This window comes from Echiichthys vipera, assembly GCF_963691815.1.
Source record: "Echiichthys vipera genome assembly, chromosome: 2".
Taxonomy (NCBI): domain Eukaryota; kingdom Metazoa; phylum Chordata; class Actinopteri; order Perciformes; family Trachinidae; genus Echiichthys; species Echiichthys vipera.
In genome coordinates, this window is record NC_139827.1 from 26,901,906 (window position 1) to 26,918,922 (window position 17,017).

Below are 17,017 nucleotides of genomic sequence, written 5' to 3' on the forward strand. Positions count from 1 at the left end.
TCTTCACATCTTCCAATACCTACAGTATCCCAATATATCAATTTCTCAACATTCTTCCCACATCTCAGCTGTTTATTTCTTAACAACACTTTATCTCTACGAGGCCTATGTCAGCATGTGATAATGTAACACAGGGCAGGCTTTCCAATGTCATTTTCACTATTTTGTGTTTTGTTTCAAGATGACAACCTGACATAGGCCTTTATAGAGATTGCCGAGACAAAAGTTTGGTTTGGAAAGTTCAGCCAGGCCCCTGCACAAGTGTTACATCTGAGAAGCCTTTTCTAAACTTCATTTTCTGGAAGTACTTGTGTCCATCCAAACTGAAAGTGTATCAGTGAAAAACATAGTTTTATAACCTCTTCTTCAGTGTTGTCAGTGTATAAAGTCATCTAAAAGCCCCGAGGGATGGAGGGAAATTATGTTTTCTGTCATTTTATTTTCTTTGGGGTGAAAGGTCATATTTGTGACGGTATGCATCCATTTTGTGTCACGGGATTGTTTTTTGTTGGACAGTTTTTTTTTGTTGCTTGGTACAATAGCAATTACCTCAGTCCCACTATTTATGTCTTTTTTAGAAAATGGCGCAACCAGTATGATGAGTGCTTATTTCATTTTGCTAATCTTTTCCATACAAGCTGTTGGGTTGTTTGAATATTTTTCCTTTTTAAACTATGAAACTCTATCGTTAAAATTACATCATAGTAGTTTCATTATGTATTATATCTGTAACCAAAATCATTTGAAGGCCTGTTATTATGATAATGACATTTTTAACAAACATTTGTACATTTTGTATGAGAGTTACTAGTAATACTTTATTAAGTAGTGCAATGATTTTTTTTAATCCCCTACCCCGTCTTTTGGATTTCAAAAGCTGGTTCAATAATAAATGTATAACGTCTTCTTCTAAAACATTGTTTTCCAGTTTTTCTTCCCTCAACTCCTCTTTTCCGATTTAGTTGCACAAGACCAATAAGTGATGTGTTTTTGGGACAGTCCACTAGGTGGCAGTGTTGTTCTGCTATCCATGAGGCTTACTCTGAGTTGAATGACTCCTGACCCCAGTGACATGTATGTTGTGGTAAAATCCTTCAGTTATTGTTTGACAATGCGGCATATGTTTCTGTTAGATGTACAACACAAGTGATTTAAATGCTTAAATCAGAGGAAGGCTGGGTCCCATCTGCTAGATCGCGCTGATGTTCTGAGCGTGTACAGAAACACTTGTTGAATGTTCTCAAACTGTCAAACTGTGAAAAGAGACTTGTTTATTGATAAGAAACTTCGTACAAAGCTCTATATCAGCCACCAGACGTAATTGATCGTGATGGGTCAATGTTTTTCTAATTTTGTGCACATAAGACATTTCTCATAACTGTCTGGTCAGGAGAAAGGCCAAATGATCAATGATACATCAATATTGCCTGGGTCCAGACTTTGGAATCGACCATCTCCACCGACCTAACTACTTGAGAATTCTGTCTGATATCATCAAAAGACTGTCATAGCCCTTGTGTCTGTGCCGGGGGTTTTATTGGAAAAGTAGTATGTCCATTGAGAAAACTCTCCAGTTTACCAGACACAGACTGTTAGTCTTTAATCTGACATTAATTTAATAAGCTGGTGTGCCATGTAACGAGAAAACGTTGAAATGATGGCAGACCCTCTCATGGCTGATCATAACCACAGTCTACTGACTGGACAACTTCCCCCCGACACGAGTGCTCATCCTGGAGCTGTCCTACCTGGATCACCCCAACAGTGCAAATTTATTTAAAGGTCCATCATTTTCTACGTGTGTGTGTGTGTGTGTGTGTGTGTGTGTGTGTATTATCCTGTTTGTTAAGTTGTCAGTCTGATTTGTACTTAACGCGAATAGACTTTTTCACAGTTGTAAACATAAACATGATGTGTCCTGGTTTACAGTATTCCCGTGGCTGTATCGCGTCCATGTTTATTTCCGGTTGCAGTGCAATCTAAAGCAGTTTATTTGAATGACAACAGCTGACTGGAAGTCGACCAGGACATAAGCAACTCTTTCCTGGCAATAGAGTTCCATGATAATCAGTTTACTATCGTAACGTCAACAGACATATTAAGTTCCATCCCCGGTGATTGTGACTTAAAGTGAAGATAACAGTTACCTTACACCGAGATACTGAGGCTGTGTGCTCAACTCACCGAAACAGAACATCTTTTTATGTAACTTGCCACTAGACTTTAATCATCTTTGTGAGTACTGAATGTCATTCCTTTGCTCATTTTTTTAAAATGTCATGTCTTACATCAATTGAAATTAGCTATGTAACTAAGCATGATCACTGTTGCCCTGGGTAAATGAAATGAAATGTTTATGCTAGCTAACCATGCCAATGTTACTTAAGCTATCTAGTTTTATTATGTGGAGTAAGAAAACTAATGAATAATTAACGTTAATAAGATTTGTCTCTATATAGTTACCTTTAAAAATGTTTTATTTATTTATTTTCAATTTTGACATTGTTATTAGTTACAGACATAAGAACTTTGTTAAGTTAAAATTTCGGTTCAAAAGACAAAAACACCTTATTGGTATACCTACAAATGCATGTCTGAGGCAACAAGTGTTACATAATTTAAATGAAAACACCACATTTTGCTATTTGAACATGGCGGCCTGGTATCCTGGGATTTAATCACACAGAGATAAATTAAACACCACCATCTAGTGGACAGTTGAATTCGTTGCAATATACTGTAAGGGAAGGACCACAATTAATGACCCAAGAATGGTTTAGATTTGGTTTAAAATATCACAACAGACATGAATCTTGACACATGCAATGCAAGCCTGTGAAAGTATGTCATGCAATGATGAATTATGATTTATTAATGTATGTTGTATTGCACTGTATTTAGTTTGACTTTTTATTAAGTTGTGACGTGTCATTAGAAAAGAAGAAGAAGAAAGAGTTTATTACTAAGTGCGTTTTCGCATACAAGACATATGGCTTGATGGTCAATGCACACAATAATTAAAAAGAAATCGACAATAAAGCAAAGTACTGCAGTCAAGAATATGAATAGAAACATTGAAAAAGATACTATAACATACAATAGAGATCAAACTTAGAGAAAAATATATAAATACTTGATTTATTCTGAAATACTGTTATTTTTTACTGTTCAGAATTTGATAGAATACCACTGCTGTACTAGCATGTTTTTTGTTTTTTTTAAATAACCAAGGCACTTCAACAAAAACCTTTATTTTGTGAGCAAAATTAGAGAACAGTAACCACTGTGTCAGAAGAGAAGATTTAAACAATGTTCTCTTGTGACTATAGGATTAAAAAATGAACAGGAAGTGTAGAGGCCCTTGTTTTGAATGACTTCAGCACATCTGCACCCACAGGACATCACTAGTTTCTCATACTGCTCTGGTTTGATCTTGGTCCATTCTTCTTCAGTCTCTTCCACAGTTCAGTAACTGTAGTGAGTTTATTAGACATTACTTTGTGCCACAGATTTTCTGGTATGACGAGAGGCTTGGTCACTGCAGAGTGGGCTTTCAGTCCAAATTGTCTTAAACAACGAGACACTGTGTGCAGAGACAGCTCCTTGCCCTGTTCAGCACTGAACTGTAGAGCAACTCCAGCTGCAGTGTTGAACCGATTCCCCATTGAGAGTCTTCACATAATCCTGTCCTCTCGTGCACTTGTTTTACGTGGACAACCGACCTTTTTGAGCGGTTGCATGAATCTGTGGCCTTGTAAAGTTTCAATATTCTTGAAATCATAGACATGGCACGCCCAACCTCTCTCTGATGGCCTCCGTCCGGTTGACCTGCTGTCTCAGGGTTTCAGTCTCCTTAGAGCAGTTTGTCATCTTGCAAAGTAACCAGGAGAGCTGCAGATAAATAGGGTGTGTCCAACAATTAAGTAAATTGTCACCAGGGGCCAGATCAATACCAATAACTGGGAGGTATCTGAAAGTGTTCTCTAATTTTGCTCACTGCTTTTTTCAGAAAAATAAAGGTTTTTGTTGAAGTGCCTTGGTTATTAAAAAAAAACATGCTAGGACAGCAGTGGTATCGCCACAGCTGATATTCAAATTCTTAACAATAAAAAAAACACCATTTCAGATTAAATCAAGTATTAATAACTTGTTCTCTAATTTTGATGTTTTTAAAGAAAATTTGTACAATTTAACAGTTAAAAACTACAAAAGGTTGTGCAGTTTTGCACACGGTTTACAGAACATACAAAGGGGTTGTGCTAAAATGTTGTGCAAAATTTCACAGTATATACATAGTCCAGATGTCCAAGTCTAATGCGTTGGATAGATGCAGATGACTGTGGGGGTGGGTGGTGGTCCTGTGCCTTGTTATTTATGAGGCCAGATGCAGATGGGAAAAAATGTTCCTGTGGCAAGAGGTTTTGGTCTGGACAGACCTCAATCCCATGCCAGAGGGGAATGTTAAGAGTTTATGTCCGGGGTGGGAGGGGCCATCCGTGATCTTTTCTGCTCACCTCAGTGTCCTGGAGGCGTACAGTTCCCGGAGGGATGACAGGTTGCAGCCAGTCACCTTTGTCCTTGACAATAGCAGCAGCGTACCAGATGGTGATGGAGGAGGTGGAGGATGGACTCAGTGATGGACGTGTAGAAGTGCATCATCATTGCCTTTGGCAGGTTGAACTTCTTCCACTGCTGGGGGAAGCACATCCTCTGCTGAGCCCTCTTGGTGATGCAGCTGATGTTCTGCTCCCACTTGAGGTCCCGGCTCACTGTTCCCAGGAAGCGTAAGGACTCCACAGTGTCGACTGGGAGGTTGATGGGGGAGGGTGGGGCTACATTCCCTCCGAAATCCACAACCATCTTCAATGTGTTTAGAGCATGTGCTTACAAAGAGCTTATGTGTTATTTGTGCAAATACAGGACATTATTATATTATATTTAAGGTTATTAAACTTGGTTTGTTTTGCTCCTGTTACATTTATATTCTCAGCGTTTTAAAATATTTTTCTGTGTGCAAGTTCTAATATTTCTGTGTGACTGCCTCACAGCCATTGCTCTTGGCATGACTCTGAAGACCTATACGTCCCTATGTCAAATCTGGACAAAGAGTACATCGTGTCCCAGGAGAAATCCTCATGTGTGATAATAGGTAAGCCACAGGTGTATTCCTCACTCCCACTGTCAGTTGTTACATTAAGTTATTCATGTTACACGCACAGCAATAAGTCATTTTAATGATATATATGAATAATTTACATAGCTCACAGCAATTTTATATATGTTTTAAGAAATGATCCTTACAGAGGTTTAATGTAACACACATCATCTGACTTGACAGCAATTGCTAAATGATTTTACTAATGCTCTTGTGTATTTATTTTTAATAGGAGTTTCTAGTATGATGATTGACATCTCCAGAAAAATCATCATATGTGCTATGGTGTACTTTATTTCAACCACTCTTCTGTCTGTTACTACAGGTAAGAGAATTATAATACGTTCAGTAAGGTACACCTAGCTAAAACCAATGCAGTACAGTCCTGCGGTAAATCCTACCTTCATGAACGTAATGATGTTCAGCTTTTGTTGGAACTACTTTAGAGAGGTGTTGATATAACTTGATTATTTCAGATGATGTATTGTGTTGCTGTTGAACTGGGGTGAACAAAATAATAGGAATACTGTCAGTATAGTTTTTTGAATTGAAGTTTTTTTTTGAGTATAACACAATATCGTTCAACAGCACCACCTTTCTAAACCGCATCAGGACTGTAAGGCTGCCTTAGTTTTAACTAGAAGACTTCCCATCTTCAGTCCTATATTGCCTCGACTCTAACAGATTTCAGCGTGGGAGGGAGGGGTTTTGATTTTCCTAATCGTCCTTCCTTTTCTATATCACAAGACAACAGCGTATAATTCTAAAGTAATTTTAAGTTGACACTGATGCATAGCAATACCAGCATACTGGTTTTGCTGTAGTTTTAAGGGAAACGTTGCTGATTTTCACATATCAACCAGCTTTGTGTCATTGCACTGTGGGCAGTGTGTGCACAATAGTGTGTCCCACTGTATTGCCCCCGTCCGGAGCTCCCTGCTCACTTGTCAGCGGGGGTCTGACTGACTTGACACATGACTTGGCGCAGGATTTTCCACCGCCATGTGTTGCCAATGCTGGTTGAGGTGCTGCAAAGTTTCCCTTTAGTGGAGTGGAGCAAAGAAAAAACAAAGTGCAGTGAGGAGACATGCTGTTTATGTAAACACAGTTTGACAATGACCTTAGTCCCACCCCCGATGCTAATTGGTTAATCTTGGATGATTTGCTGTAGGAATAATATTGGTACAGTTGGTCAAGCCTGGGGTCGGTCTGAATGCTGGTGAAGGTGATGATGATGAATAACAAGGGGTCTGATAAAGTGTTTCTTTGCGTTTGCATTTTCCAATCTATCAACATTTACAAGCTAATATTTTTACTCATCAGCTTCATGACAGTAGTGTGCTTTTTTTCTGTACTCTTTAAAGGAACATGGTGCCACAAAATATAGTTCAAGCTACCTTTCAACAGGTATGTTTTATCACACAGGTATAGGATATATGGCCCATGAAGGAAACAGTGTAAGATTGAAAATGGCGTTCTTTTTTTATCTTTAGTACAAGACTCAGAAGATGGAGTTTGAAGTTGAAGAAGTTGATGAAAAATCTGGCTTTGAAAAGGTAAACACTTTTCTCTTTTTCACTATGAAAACTCTTTCTTAAAGTTTACAGGTATATCAGCCTGTTATAAATCCAAAGCAGCATAGGTATGGGGCCCTGACAGGTGGCTGAGAGGTGCAGTAGAGTCAGACCTTTCCACCTCTTGTCTCAACCTGACGGCTAGAGTTCTTTTTTTCCCCAGATTTCCTCACATCTCTATAATGGACCATGATGAGTTTTAAAAGAGGAAAAGTGGAAAACTGGAAATTAAACACGCAAACGTTGATGAATGGAAACACAATAACCATATTTGATAGATAGAATAAAAAAATATTCAATGTCCCCTTTAAGAACTGGTGAATGAAACAAATACATCATATTATTGTAAATTATTGTGAGACTGCATTGGTTGATACAAGATCTTTACACTGTGGAGTGTAAAGTGTGGAGCTCCAAGAATAGGTCCATGGGGTAGACAATCACCCTAAAGCACGGGGCACGGTACGAATGGACAGTGTGAGTGCGCCCTTAGTCTTTTTAGTCGCTCTCTTTAGTTTAGTGACATCTGTCTAGTTTAATCTTGTCTTGTCTTTACAAGTAACTTTCTGCATGACTTGATTAATAACAATTTATTACTCAGTCAAACGTCGTTTTAAGTTAGTGCTGGTGGAACAAGCTTATTTTTATTCCGGCCAGAGAAATTACGCTTTAGTCAACAGTGCAAAGTTACCCTCTAAGTTTATATTAAATCCAGTGTTTGCCATTAGCTTGGAAAGCAGTGCTGTCCATTACTGGCTGGAAGTTGTCCTGGAGCTAAGACCTCTTGGACTTCCCTCTTTGCTGCTGAGTGTATGGTGAGGTGACTGAGTTGGTGTTATTTAATGAGCAGATCTGCTATGCAGTCCTCCCTGGACTCCTAGAGAACTCCCTCATGTACTGCAGAGCTCCCTCTCGCATGAATGGGGTTTGTGGGGGTCAAGGGAGGACTGCAAAGCTCCCTCAAGCACTGCAGCTCCCTCCCGCATGCATGGGTTTTTTAGGAGTCCAGGGAGGACTGCAGAGTTTCTTCCTGCATGCATGGGGTTTGTAGGGGTCAAGGGAGGACTGCAGAGCTCCCTCATGCATGCATGGGGTTGTGGGGGTCCAGGGAGGATTGCAGAGCTCCTTCATGCACAGCAGAGCTCCCTCCCGCATGCATTGGGTTTGTAGGAGTCCAGGGGGGACTGCCGAGCTCCCTCCCACATGTATGTGTATTGTAGGAACCTATGGAGGACTGCAGAGCTCCCTCCGGCATGCACGGGGTTTGTAGGGGTCCAGTGAAAATATATAATTACTAAAAACTGTCCCCAACAATACGTTGGTTTGAATTAATTATCAATTAGAAAAAGACACAATCCTTATTTCATAACTACATACATTTGAACTAAGTTGACGTGCACACACAGCATTTTCTGTTTTTCTCTATAGTTTACAGTTCAATATATCTAACTTTTCTTTACCATTCAGCTTACCTGACATGTCACTTAATGCCAAGTATGGGTTTGAATGAAACATAAAGCTCATATTGAATTAGGAACGAAAAGAACAACAGAAAAGTGTCTCTGTTTCGTTTCAGTTGATGTGAGTTGAAGGACTGATCTGGTCTGTCTGGAGTGTCTGAATCTCTATGATTCTAGACATCATCGTGTTCTGTTCAACAGTGCTGGGAAGGAACTCCTCCGTCAATCATTTACATGTAGAATATAATTCAAACAATTACAGCCACATGTTGTGAATCCATTTCATCATGTAGCAAAGACCGACCCATCAGCATACATTTAAGTGGGCTGAGGGCATGAGACCAGCTTTTGACTGTTTGACTCTATATAAAGATGTGATTAAATTGAAACTGATGAATGTATATTTGTCATTTTTACCTCAGCACTGCTGATTGAGTGTCTGTGGATAAACATCAACTCAGTTCCTTGCAGTCCTCTGAAACAGCCGTAAAGCTGGTCGAGGGCCTCCAGGTCCATGTTTATATCAGTAGCCGCCCGAGCCTGAGCATAACATGAGGTTGACATTTAAAAGTGGCAACACATATGCTGTATCTCTTTGGTCTGATTGGTTGAGTGGTTGAAATAGTGTGACAAGAGTGTTTAGATGGACAATGTTGTTCTCTTGTTCACTTGGACGTACTTATTTGTTCAAGGTATTGAGTACTCACTTCATTTCTGTGCTTTGTTACGTTAACGTCTTACAACAATGGGCTTCTAGGACGAGTGATTGGCATTACACCAATATTCATCACACTCTTACAGTGAATAGTTGGTGAAACAAGACCCCCAGGGGCCACACAAAACCCAAGGTACATTGTGTAGCAATACTACTACTACAACTAATACTTATAATAGTAATAATAATAAAATAATAATAATAATAATAATAATAATAATAATAATATAATAATAATCATAATCATAATCATACTGCACACAATGCACAGGGAGTGAGAGGAATGGTTGGTTAATAGGGGCCCTGCTGCACATTCAGCCCAGGGCCCTCCTGCCCTCCACAAATGTTACTAGGAGTTATATGAACACATGAGATTTACAGTACAGAAGTACATTAAATGAGATGCTGATGCACAAACACATACAAACAAAGTGTCATTATTCCTTTGTTTAGTACAAATCCATGATCCGGCTTCAGATTTGGCTATAAAATAAATAGGACTCAGTGGTTAGGTTGCCATCTAGTGGTAATACAGTATACGTGACCACAGAATATCCATCCATTTCTATACCTCTCATCTTTTTTTTTTTTTAACCAGGATTGAGCCGTTTTACATCGTAAGGAAATATAAACTTATTACTTTATCTGCAACTCAGGGAATATGTGGATAAAATCCCTCCTATAGTGTGCCATAGAAACACAAACTCATGTTGTTGGACAAATTCTCCAGTGTATGTGTGTCAACCTTTACACTAGCCATCACATACCAAGCTGACAGGTTAAACTGAGTCATTAGCGGATTTTTGACTGAACTGATTTTGAAAGAAATGTTTGACTGATTATATAGTTTGATTTAGATCCAGGCTGCTGTGATGATGTATCAAAGTGGTGGGTTGTTTGCTAATCCGCCTAATCTGAATGAAACACTTCCAAAACATCAGGAAATCTAATCAGCTACACTGAAATACCGTGCCACTTAAGAAAAGAAATGTATTTTAGGGACTGCCTTCAAGAGACGCCCCCTCTGCTACCTGAAGTGAACTCACTGCTGATTCCGTTCTTGAATGCCATTAGTTGTGACCTAAACAAAAACGTTTTACCAGGATAATTTTTCCAAGTTACTTTTTTTCATCTGTTCATCTGTTTCAGTCTTAAACTATTTAGATCAGACTGAGAAGATGGGTCCCCAGAATTTTCCTTGCACGGATTCTGTATCTTTGTTTTCCATCAACAGCACATTCATGTCTTCACTTCTGTACTGTTTGTGTAACACCTACCATTAGAGCATAAGCATTATATCCAAAAACCTTTAAAATATATTTAGGGGAACTTGAAACTTATGAAGAATAAAATCCAAATGTTTTGTAATATATACTGTTAATAAAATAAGATCAAATAAACTAAAGGTTGGTAGATCAATCTTGTTATGTATAATTTGTGTTCTTTCATACAGTATGTACCAGTGTTAAGATGTTAAAAAGCAATATATTTTTTTCAGAAAAAAATTATTACTCTCGACTCAAAGGTCACAGAAAGTTAAACACGTTTGGACGCACATGCACTCACAAAAAAACCTAATTTAATGTGATGATGTAAGAGCACAGAAGGGGGACTACTAAGTGCATGGTAAAAGCTCTGGGGGCTTTGCTGACTGTGACAGATTACACCTGTTACCCTACGTGTGCATGGGTCTGTGTGCTTCTGCCTGCTTTATACGTCAGTGCTTTTCCCCTGGACTTGTGTTGTTACAGTATTGCATGCCCTGCAATACCTGACGCTATAACGTAGGCAATATGGCCGAAATCTTGAATCTCGATATAGGTCAATTCATATCTCGATAACGATATATATCATGGTATAGCATGTATTCTGGTAATTCAATGAAAAAATAGTCTATATGAAATAACCACATGGTAAAGCCCATTTTTGTACAAATGTACAAAAAGTACTGCTCAATATTTTCTCATTTTATTAAGAACCTTAGTGTAAAATGGTTACAACATGCAAGGATCAGGATGTAAAGTCTGGCCAACTGAGGCAAATATTAACATAATGCGTTAGTAATGATAGAAATGACAAAGAATAGAAATTATATAGAAAATACTGGATACAACAGATATTTATATATAATTTTCATACCGCCCAACCCTACTAAATGGTATTTATATAATATTTGCATTTAGGTCCAATTATTTTTCAAATTTGATCACTTATTTTGGAATTAGTTCACACACCAGGGTTGTGAATAATTAGAAACAGAAAATTGAAGATTGATGATAAAACCAAAGATTTGAATGAGGAGGTTTGACGGGAAACCAGTGATCTCGTCCTCACACTCACCAACTGCAACTGAACACTGTAATTATGCCATAAGCATATGGCCAGATTGTCAGGTTTTTGTTGACAAGCAAGAGAAGATGCAGGGTCTGGTGATGCTCTTGGGTCTGAGGATTTACATTTGATCTGTACCACTGCACTTATCAGGTATGTGGAGGGGAACAGTGGATTTCTGCAGGTTGCTTCTTGGTTTATTTCACCCCATCACAACATCCCCTCACTTACCATAACTGTACCATGACATTAAAATCTACTCCTCTTTCCCAGCCATAAGCCCTAGGGCTGAGGTGTACACCTCATAGACTGTATAAAAAATGGCCGTAGCCTCTCCGTCGGGGTCCGTTCTCACAACTTGATCCAATTGTACTCGCCTATGGGAGTCACCATCTTGTCAGACTTTGACTCCGCCTCAATTCCTCTTACCAAAAAAGGGCATTAATGTGGCGTGGTAGGGAGGGAGATACGTCCATCTGGCTGACCTCCGAGGAGAAGTGAGGGCCAGCGGCTAGCTGTCACTCAAGAGGCCGCATCCCTAACTATTCATAAACTTTAACCTCGATACAGACTAGAATGTTTTTTTTGTACCAGGCCTTAAATAGATTTAATGATGCTGTGAAAACGGCCTGTTTAACCTGGGGTCAATGAGAAATTGCTCTATTATGAAAACTGCCCCTAGTGGACACTCAGACAACTGACATTTTTGGCACTTGCTTATTGGATCAACGAGGAAGTCGCTGTGGTTGGGTCTTGGCACACCTTCATTTCTGATTCGCTCGAGTGCCTCTTCTCCGTGGAACAGTCTGCCCTGCACACAGCCATTACATTAAGAAGTGAAGAAGAGTGAATTATTTTCAGGATCTTGGTGTGATTTTTGAAAGCCATCGTCCAATGCCCAGCTGTTGCTTATGATCTGCACCCAAAATCTTCCCCCATACGTCTAAGATTACCGTACATTATGACTCAGTCTACTGGCTTGTCACATTTCATGCTTTAATGCACCGTCTTGGTTGGTCCCTGCCTCCTTTCTGTGAGCTCTTTTTCTATCCTCGTCTTATTGCGATGCATATCTATCTACTGCTGTGCTTTCCATTCCCTGCCCGCCACATCTAATTTGAAGTTTATTCTTTCGGCTGAGACACAGATGATGTCACCCATTCAACACCTGGCATTATGTTATCTATATGTTATAGGAAAAATGCCATCTAACTAATGCATATTGAGATCCCAATTCACAATCGAGGTAACAAGAATACATTTTGAAAGCAGGCCCAAATGCAAAGACACATGGATCTGATGTCATCATCCAGACAATGTATTCAGATAGAGATGACATGTTAATACCAGGTGTTAATGGGCTCATAGTGATATCACCAGGGTTTATCTCAGTTCAGCATCCCTTTTCAGGAACAAACTGAACAAGTTGTTTTTTGTTTGTTTTATTTTTTCTTTCACCATGTTGGTAGTTTTTGTACTTTTGGTGGGTTTGGATGGTGAAGTTCAAGTGTTTGTAAGTATCTAAGCGTTAGAAAAACCAAGCAAATGAGAAAAGATTCAGTGTGAAACCAGGTCTGTTGTGTACTGCTGGTCTTTCCCGTTTCCTGAGATAATCACAATCCTCCAATGGAGCCATTCATTGGCTAGCTTTAGCACACTTTCGCAGGTGTGAGTGTGTTTATGAATGGGAAGGGAGGCTGGTTGCTGCAGGCTCAGCAATCTTTCCAACATGCACACTCAGCAGACCTTATCTGAATAAATAAGGATTAAAACCCAAGAAGCATAGAGCTCTAACAGAGTAACTCCTCCTCAGTGTTATAATTTGATATACTGGTCCCAACAAACACACTGTGCCCTGACCATAAATGTGTCAGGTGTCATCTTGGCACGGTTATTTAGCAGCCTGCAGCTGCCTGTGTGAGAGAGGAAGGTAGTGATGGAGCAGTAGAGTTAGAGTAGGAGGGTGTTGTCAATTGCCGTAAGCTGTGGAGCGCTTGTGCCAGTTAACTTGACTGAAGCAGACACACACTTCCATTACGGCGTATTGAAATGTCCACTGGGCCGTGTAAAGGGGAAATGTGTTAGTTATATGGCCTGGACTGTTAGGGATTTATGCACATGCTTAACCCATCAATAATGGCACAGGAGTAAATCTCTTATCACTCTTTGTTTTTCTGTTTTAGGACACATTGTGAGTGCATAGGCATTAGGAGATTGTGCGTGAGTGTGTCTGATTTAGATACAATTATGAGAATGCATTTCTTATTTCGGTTTTTGACACAAGAAGATCCACAAGGTCAATTGTATTTAAAAAAAAAAAACCTATCCTGCTGGTACATTGCATATTTTATTGTATTTAAAAAACAAAACAAAAAAACTCTCAATCCCCTGGCCGAGAGGAATCCATACTTGCGACTGTCAACCACTGAATCTGCACTGGGTTATTCATGAGCCACAGGCAGACATATCTAAAAGAGGCGCGGTCTGTTCATGTCCTCTTTTCTTTATTGCTTTCACACCCAAGCCTTTCTCTCTTTTCACCGTGTGACTTATGCAGCAGAGTGGCCTGCGACATGACTCTCCTCTTAGTGTGATGCCAAACCATAGCCATGAGCACCCGGTCCAACTGTTAAAAATACTCGTAAGTATAATGGCAACACACACACACACACACACACACACACACACACACACACACACACACACACACACACACACACACACACACACACACACACACACACACACACACACACACACACACACACACACACACACACACACACACACACACACACACACATTCTTGTAACAGAACCCGTACCATTGTGCTGCAGAAATGATGTATTATTATAAGCCACCCAAGAAGTTAGCATAGTCCTTGTTCCCTCAACAAAAAGCCAAGGGGATTTTTCCACTGGATTTTCTATTCATGGTACTAACACATTTTTATTCAGAAGATACTCTTCACAAATGAAAACTAATGATTTTTGAAGCATAAATGCAATCACCAGAAGTTAACAGAACGTTAAGTTAAACAAACGGCACCACGGTTGCATGGCTTCAGTGCAACCACTAGGACTAGTGAGTAGTATCATTTAGCCACTTCGTAGGAACTGTCTTTTTTTTTTTTTTTTAAACAAAAGAGGTTCCAAATTCGAGAGTGGGTTACTGACATATTTGATGTTGTAGAACAAAACATGAAAAGAGGAAAAATAAGTGTATAATAGTTTTTATTGAGAAAATGTTGGCTTAAAATGTTGTTGACATATGTTGTCTCTTAAGAACACATTAAAACAGTTTCTGAATTATTTAAGGTCTATTTTAGCATAGTATTTGAGTATTTAAAAAATGTCCTCCATAGTGGACATGTGTAGTTATTTCCTCTACTTTGTTCTGTTTTATTTCAAAGGAAAGGAAGGGAGTCATTCTCAGAAGCAGAGAGAATTTTACTGCAAATTGTTGATGGGAACTCAGATATTGAGTTGTCTGATGAAGAAGATCAAGATGCAGTGTTTGAGCCAGAAGAAGGGGAAGATGATTCAGAGAACTCTGAGGATGAAACACAGGCAGGGCAAGCAGATACTGAGGCGTCAGATGAGGCAGAACAGTCTACATCTATGTCCAATCCATCCACTGTGGAGCAAGAATTCAAAGTACACTTTGAGTTTGTATAAAAAAAAGATTAACTTAACTTAACAATTGAGACTCATTTTCATTTAGTTTTTCTCCCTTTATTTGTTTTCTTTAGATTCGAATTCCAACTCGATGATCCTCCCATTATTCAGACAGATGATGCATTGACACGCCAAAATTGGAGCCCAATGGATTATTTTAAGCAGTACATTGATGACTCTGTGTTTGAAGGAATGGCCCTGTGCACAAATCAGCGTGAAGTCCTTGTGTCTGGAGCGACACTAAATACCACTCCTGAAGAACTGAAGACATTCTTTGGGAATTCTGTTTACATGGGCTGTCTAAGATATCCAAACATTCAAATGTATTGGGCCTCAAATACCAGAGTTCAAATTGTGGCAGAATCCATGACCAGAAAAAGATTTTACAAGCTGAGAAATTCCCATAAGATTGTCAACGACCTTGATGTTTCAGACAATGAAAAAGCAAGTGATCTCTTGTGGAGAATCAGGCCCTTCTTGACCAAAGTAAGGCAAGGATGTCTTAGTCTGCCTAGAACAGGAAAACTGTGCATTGATGAGCAAATGGTTCCATTTACTGGTCGATGCCAACTGCGCCAGTATGTACTGGGCAAACCACACCCAACTGGATTGAAGGTTTTTGTCTTGGCCGCACCCACTGGTCTGGTCTTAGACTTTGTGGTCTACCAAGGCAAGACTACCTTTAAAGTTACAGAAGGAAAGGGCATTGGAGAGCAAGCTGTTCTTCATTTGACAGAGTCTGTTCCCCAAGGAACCCACCTGTTCTTTGACAGATTCTGTACGACGATCAACCTCCTTGACATTCTGTTGGCAAAAGGGATGACAGGTACTGGAACCCTCATGAAAAACAGAGTTCCAAAGGCCTGCAAGATCATAGGGGATAAACCCTTCAGAAAGAAAGGAAGAGGGGCATCAGAGATGGTAGTCAGACGGAGCCCTCCTGAACTTGCTCTCATAAAGTGGTTGGACAACAAGCCAGTTGCCATGGCATCCTCTGCCTATGACATTGAACCTCAGGACACACACAGAAAATGGTCCAAGAAAGACAAAAGGTTTGTCCAGGTGTCAAGGCCACAGGCAATTGTTGAGTACAACACCAACATGGGTGGTGTGGACTTGTTTGACCGAATGATGAGTTTTTACAGGATGGCCTCAAGCACTCGGAAATGGACAGTGGTTGCAGTTCACCAACTCATGGCTTCAGTATAAGAGTGACTGCCAGTCTCTGGGGAAGAAACCACTGAAGTTCCTTGACTTCAAACTGCCCCTTGGTGAAGACCTGATTACTCTGGCCCAAGCAGGAGTCAAAAGTGACAGCAAAGATGATTACACTCCCCCACGTCAAAAGTGGAAACCGCAGCCAACTGCGGCTGTGAGACACTATGGAGCCATCCATCTTCCAGAGATGGTGGACGAAACACATGCATCAAGGTGTTGCAGATCCGGCTGCATGAGCAGCCATGTGATGTGCACAAAGTGCAAGCTATTCCTATGTATTTCCAAGAAGGGGAATTGCTTTTTGAAGTATCATACCAAATGAGCACAACAATAGTGATGATGGACAGTTATGTGGATGTTGAACTCCATCTCATGTTGGCTTATTGTTATTTTCATTGGAGCTAATCGGTTGCCATACAGGTTCAGTTTCACATGTATGGCGTTCTGAAGTCCACTGTGGACACATGTTATCTTAAAAGCCCAACAAAGCAGAACAAAACAATAGTGATGGACAGTTATGTGGATGTACAACTCATGTTGACGTTTTTTGTATTTCCTTTGGGACTGACTAGTTGCCATCAAGGTTCCGTTTCACATGTATGGCGTTCTGAAGTCCACTGTAATGGACACATGATATCTTAAAGATAAAAACTAAAAAAAAAAATGTTTTCAGTATTCTCATTACCTTACAAAGATTGGGGAATTTTTTTCTTGTAGTCAGGAGGTTTTAGTGAGTGTAATGAAGAATACACACTGCAATCACCGTTCTAAAGATACAATATGGAGCAATGCAATTCCCTATCATATAAACTTTATATTTACATATATATACATTGGCATATAGATGTAGCCCATATAGTCTACTTAAAGGAAGTTTCATACAGTGT